Raw genomic sequence first — 6,946 nt, forward strand, 5'->3', positions numbered from 1 at the left:
GCTAGGGTTCAATCCCTAAGGTTGAAGAGGAATGGGGCCCATAGCTCTGTGACAGAGCACCTGCTTTGCATGCCCAAGTTCCCAGGTTCCATCCCTGGCATCTCCAGGTAGGGTTGGGGGCCCTGGGACTGAACCTGGGACTTCCTGCATGCAAAGCAGGTTGTCTACCTCTGAGCTAGGGCTCCATCCCTCCCAACCCTACTATTTCTCCTTATGAACTGCACCCTAGAACGTATCAAACACCAGTGCCTAAGGCTGCATATTGCACGTAGCTTAGCCATGGCAGACAAGTTGTTTTTCCAGACAGTGACCCACCACCATTACTGATCCTGCCTGAAACCTTGGAGAGCTGCTGCCAGTCAGTGTAGACATCCTGCTCACATGGCATCTGCGTGACCCGGGCCACGCAAAGGCCATGTGCACAGGCGCATGGGCTGCATAATGGCCGCTGGGCCGCTGGGTGAAGGCCGAAAACTTTCCGAAGAGTGGCTGAACCAGCCGAGGGGGCCATGAGGAAGGCTGGCGGGAGGAGGGGGAACCTTTGCGGACCCCCCCACCTCCAGGAACTCCCCCGAGGGGAGTAAAGATAAATTTAAAAATAATAATGTGAAGCTCGTGAACCACCACCCCCGGACCAACCTCAAACTGAACCAGGCCAGCTGGTTCTGTGCACATCCCTACCTGGAATCTTCAGGAATTGGCATCAACCTCCAGCTGATCTCTGAAAGCAATTCTGGAAATTTGTGTGGCTTGAAGAATACTGGCGGAAAAATCTCCTGGAATAGCTTCAGTCAGAGCTGGCAACCAAACAACAGCCAGGCCCCAAAAGGACTCACCCTGCCCAGACTGAGAAGGTACCCTGGAAAATACCCCATAATCCTTTGCCAAGGTGCCATGGCAGGCAAAACAACCTAGCAAGATCTCCTTGAAGGAAGAAAGGCTGAAAACAATGGCACAAAGGCTGGATTATGACATGCTGTGGCCCTAAACTATGTCAAGCTTTAAAAGCCCCATAGCTTTACCAAAAAAAATATTATTCTAACAAAAAGGACAATGAAAAGAGAAATAATAAAGCTTTATTTTTACATATATTCTTGGCAACGATGCAGTGAAAAACTGATCTAACAGAAACAGTTATAAGCCGATTTGCATTCGAAATACCTTTAAATGAAATCACGTAACGATTTCTTACTTAGCATTTATGAACACGTTTAATGAATGGAAACACAAGAGCAGCTACACAGTTTAGCATTACTGAAATAAAGAAGCAAGCCTGCCCTATGTCAGTTTGCATATCATATACAAATTTTAAAAATTCCTTCTGCTTTTATTTTTTCAACCTCTTATGTAAAATTTAAAGTTTAGTCATTTAAAAAAAAAACAAAAAAACCAGATGCCCTTCATAATGTGAGGCCCTAAGCTGTAGGTTCCTTAGCTTGTGCCTAAATCCAAAACTGAACTGCACTATAGTGTCATGATTGTCTTCTCAAAGAGAGTGACATACCGCAGACAAATATGGCAATACTTTCTGTCCCTCTCTTCGCCCACCCCTTTTTGTCCAGGGTTCAGAAGTTTATAGTGAATCCATTACGGCTGTCTGCTCCGTTCAGTTGGAACAGAAACTACTGATCAATATGGAAATCCATTAGGGGGAAACACTTCTTGGCACCATGTGGAAATGCATTTAAATAAATAAAAAACAGGCAGCTACATAATTTCTCTAGCAGATTCTGGCAGTTGTGGGATTGAATTACTGGATTTAAAAAAAAAACACAACCCTCCAAGTGAACATGTCATTGTATTTAAGAATTTGGTTTGAAGAGGTCTTCCATTTACTGTTTGTTGTTTTTATTTTTCCACTGAAAGGAAAAATCTGCCCTCCTAATTTGAGTCTTTTTTGTTTTGTTTTAAAAAATATTTTTAGTCCTGTCAACGCACTGTAGCGCTGAAACCCTATTAGAATGGTTGCTAAATTACATTATTGGCCACATGTAAGTAATTAGCATGAGTACTCTTTTTAGCATGGTTGGTGAAAGGTTCCATGTCTAACTTGAAAGAGTAGTAAAAATTATTAAAATAGGAATGGCTGGCTGCTTGGCCTCATTCACAAGATGGATGAACTATTCGTGCCACGGGCTGTAACTGTGGGATTCGCAGTCTGGGCAAAGCACGCACAACCCACTGAAGAATATCTACACATATGTATCTCCAGATAGAATCCCCTAAATTGCTGCATGGGTATAAAACATGTCAGAACTGGCCCACACTCAGGATCTATTTGTATGTTCTTGGTGTGTGGCAAGGCACTTTTCAGCTGTCTGTATGGAATTGCATCTGCAATGCCATGTGCTGAGGTGCTTCTGCTGATGCCCATTTGGAATTGTTATTGTTACTGCTATTGCTATTGTTGCTAAATTTATATACCGCTTTTCATTAAAACAATCCCAAAGCGGTTTACAGCAGAATTTAAAAACAAGATTGTAAAAATGACAATTAAAATATTAAGCTAAAAATATAAAACAAATCTGATTAAAAATTTTAAAACACAAGCATAAACGCAAAACAAAATACAAAGTACAAAGAGCAGCAGCAGAGACAATCATATAAAGCCTGGGTCAAACGCCAGGATTTAACATGCTTTCTAAAAGCTGTGATGGAGACCGAGGAGTGAAAAACCACTGGGAGAGCATTCCAGAGTCTGGGGGCAGCAACAGAAAAGGCTCTGTCACACGTGCACAACAACCGAGCCTCCCTCATTGATGGCACCTGGAGCAGAGCCCCCTCAGATGACCTCGTCAACTGGGCAGTAACCCTTGGGAGCAGGCGGTCCCTCAGGTATCCCGGGCCCAAACCGTTAAGGGCTTTAAAAGTCAAAATCTGCCCCTTGAATTGGACCCAGAAACAAACTGGTAGCCAGTGAAGCTCTTTCAAAATGGGTGTGATATGCTCCCACTGGGAGCAGCTCCAGATAAAATCCTAGCTGCCGCATTTTGCACTAGCTGCTGCATTTTGCATTAGCTGCAGTTTCCAGAATGCCACACAGATCAAGGAAGGACCATAACCCAGTGGAACAGGATCTGTTTTGTGTGCAGAAGGTCCCAGATTCAGTCCCTCCCTAGCATCCCAGGTAGAACTGGAAAATACCAGCCTGAAACCCTGAAGGACCATAAGTGGGGCTGGGAAGGAAATATCTGTCTGAAACCCTGGGAAACTGCAGGTATTGCTGGGCAATACCCACCTGATACCCAGGAGAGCTACTGCCAGTTAGTGTAGACAACAACCGAGCCTTAGACCATTTTAGGCCTTAGACCATTTGATATTGGCACTTCAGTATACATCAGTTAACACAAGTACATAGACACTGCCTTACACTGAATTGGACCATTGATCCATCTAGCTCAGTATTGTCTACACCAGGGATTCTCAACGTTGGGTCCCCAGATGTTATTGGACTTCAACTCCCATAATCCCCAGCCCCAGTGGTCTTTGGTTGGGGATTATGGGAGTTGAAGTCCAAAAACATCTGGGGACCCAACATTGAGAATCCCTGGTGTAGACAATACTGAGCTAGATGGATCAATGGTCCAATTCAGTGTAAGGCAGTGTCTATGTACTTGTGTTAACTGATGTATACTGAAGTGCCAATATCAAATGGTCTAAGGCCTAAAATTTTATAATTTGTTCCATTGCCAGCCCTGCGTTGCCTTCACAGGGAACTCTAGAATTCCAGACACCAGACGTGAGACTTGTAAAATATTGCCACTTTCGGTTACACAAAGTGGCAGGGAGTTCCAAAGCACCGATTGGCAAATCACCTGTAAAACTTCCCAGCTTTTGAAAGGGATCAAGTTTTTTGTGTTACTGTGAAACCCATACCCTGTTTTCACAGCTCCTGATGAGAGACTTGATAATAAATTGTGTTTATCACAGGTATTATGTCATCAACAGTGCTTGAAAAGTTGCTCATGAAACAGGAGGTAGCTGCACCAGCTCTCACACCTTGCCAGTCCATATTTCTGCATGGCTCTTGTGAGAACATCCAACCCTGCTGGATCAGGCCCTAGGCCTGTCTAGTCCAGCATCCTGTTTCCCACAGTGGCCCACTAGATACCTCTGAGAAGCCCACAGGCAAAAGGGGCATGCCCTCTCTTCAGCTGTTTCTCCCCGGCAACTGGTATTTAGAGGCATCTTGCCTCTGAGGCTGGAGGTGGCCTATAGCCCTCAGACTAGTAGCCACTGATAGACTTGTCCTCCAGGAATTTATCTATAAGAACATAAGAGTGATTTAAAGTTTTGTAAATTTAAAGTTGTTTAATTGCGTGATTTAAAAAATGAAAACATCGTTTTTTCATTTCTCTGTACACAGAGGCCCTGGACTTTGGGGCCGAAGTCCAGGGTCTCCACAGCCCCTGGGGGCCCCCAAATCCTCTTTAGTCTGTCCTGGGTGGTGTGATCGCCCGGTGGAGCATGATGATGCTTAATTTGCAGGGGAGGGAAGGGGCCTTCAAAGGCCTTTAGGTCCAAGCTCCAAAATTACCTAGGTGCACCTCTGCCTGTACATTCAAAGTTGCATTTCTGTCATTCACACACATGCAAATAACATGGGAGAGGTTTTTAAAGCCCCTTTGAACATCATTGGTGAAGCCACCCTAATATAAGAGAGAACTCGATACAAGCTTAGCTTGGCCTGGTCTGACTTTGGCCAGTCTTGGGCCGGGGGTGCTATCTTCAACCAATTCTGCATGGACAGAACCTAGCTCAGACATTGGGCAGAGCCAAGCAGGGCTATTATTTATAGACTTCTACTATTATGCAAGGGCATTTGCACATCATAGACAAACCTACTCATGGCGTAGTGTTTAACGTAGCTCTGGGAGGCATGCATTTTGTGTAATCTTTGCTTTTTCTAACACTATGCCTCGGCAAACTTTCATGTCGGCTTAGCAAAAACCGCTGAAGCTTGCCAGCAGACCTTGCCTCCTTTCATGCTTTTATCTTTTAAGGGGGGGGGGGGCAAATGAAAACATACCTCTTTGCCTGTGTAGAACTGATTTTTTTTTATGAAGTCCCGTCAAATCTCTTAATCCCATTTTGGTGCTCTGGAGCAATTTATTTCTGTCCCCAAATCCCCCCTTTCAGGTCTGCCAAAGAAAACACTGGGCAAGGAGTAGCACATTTCAAAATGAAGTTGTTGTTCAGAGGAGCCTGCTAGTAGTAAAGACAAAGTTAAAAAGGACAAAGACAAGCCAAAAAAGAAAAAAAGAAAAAGAAACAACCCACCAAAACCCCTCATTTTTTATGTCCTGATTACAAAGTCTAGGTGGAGCTTGAAACTGAACTGGTTTCCTTACTAAGATATTATATTGCTTTTTAAAATACAGTCCCGGGCACTCTCTGGAGTGCTTTCTTTCTTTCTTAAAAATGCATCAATATTGAACACTATTATAAAAATGCTGGCACGCAAGAATATGCTGAGGAGGATATCGAGATGACTTGGGCGAAGGTAACACAGAGTCTCTACACTTATGGATTCAAGGGAGCTATTTCTGTGACTTCGGAAAGACCATCTGGTGCAAAATTTGCGGATTATTGAGAATCCAGATATGACATATGTGTATACCTGCCAGCATTTTAAAATATCAAAGAGGTAGCGTTTGCTTCTTGAGTCTCAGCACCCCATGAAGACCTGTGCTGAAGAGAAGCCAGTAGACATTGTTGGCGGTCGTGTCTCCACTTTGGTGACATTCTGCTGGAGGGAGTAGCCACCTGCCAGAACTGTTCCCTGATATGCAGCTATGAAAGCACAGTATTCCTGTCCTCTTTTGGATCTCATGGCCCTTATTTTTTACTTTAAACATTTGCAGAAGTCATCTTTCCAATTTGCCAAGCGCCCCGGGCAATATACGAAGCACATCAACCTAACACTTAAATCTTTTTGAAAAGAATTAAAGGGTCATGCTGTGTCTTTAGAATTCACTAAACACATTGTTACTGATGATTTTATGAAGAGGAGGAGGAGGAGGGGGATCATAATAAAAATAATGATAATAATAATTTCTTGATTTTCTGCGACTGTATATTTTTGATGTTGAGTTTGTTCTTTCAGTAGCTCTATAGCAGGGCTGCTCAACTTCAGCCCTCCTGCAGATGTTGCCCTACAACGCCCATAATCCCTGGCTACTGGCCAATGTGGCTAGGGATTATGGGAGATGTAGTCCAAAAACAGCTGGGGGGCCTAAGTTGAGCAGGCCTGCTCTATAGTCTCCAGCCCTGGTTGCTCAACTGAAGATCCTGAGTCCTGTAACCGATTTTTCGACAAGTGCCCAGGGAGTCTAGCACTTGTTGTCCCAGGCGACAACTGATCCGGTATAGAATTATTCTTCTTGTTGTTGTTCTCACCATGGTTATGGGATTGGGCACATTTAGTCTGGCTTCTCAGCAGAGGGCTATCTGGTTTGTGTGACCCTCCAGCATAGCCCTCTGCATCCTCGAAACTTGCAAGCCCCTCCACCTCATCAGGGTAGTGCCACACATCAACTACAGAAGGCCACTCTACTCGGGACAGCATGAATACTACGACAATCTCTTTAATTCTTCTTTAGTTATCCTAGACCCTTGGAAATGGCCCGATAATTAAAGTACCAAATCCAGCCAATAACATCTGGTAGACTGTGTGTAAATAGCATAATAATAATACAAGCAAAATCACAATTACCCTAAAAGAGATGGTTGTAACTGCCTTCTGAAATACCTATCTGAAGCCTCATTTCTTACTTCATTGAAATCTGCCTTTTTTGTGAAACCCTTGGCACAGTGCTATAGTCCTCATTTCCTACTAAGCTTAAGTGCAGGCAGCTAAAATGATCATATATTTTTATCCTATGTACCCTTGCCTCCACCCCCTTCCTTTCCTCCCTTGTCTCCCTTGTGTCATATCTAGACTGTA

Source organism: Hemicordylus capensis, chromosome 6 (genome assembly GCF_027244095.1).
Source record: "Hemicordylus capensis ecotype Gifberg chromosome 6, rHemCap1.1.pri, whole genome shotgun sequence".
Taxonomy (NCBI): Eukaryota; Metazoa; Chordata; class Lepidosauria; order Squamata; family Cordylidae; genus Hemicordylus; species Hemicordylus capensis.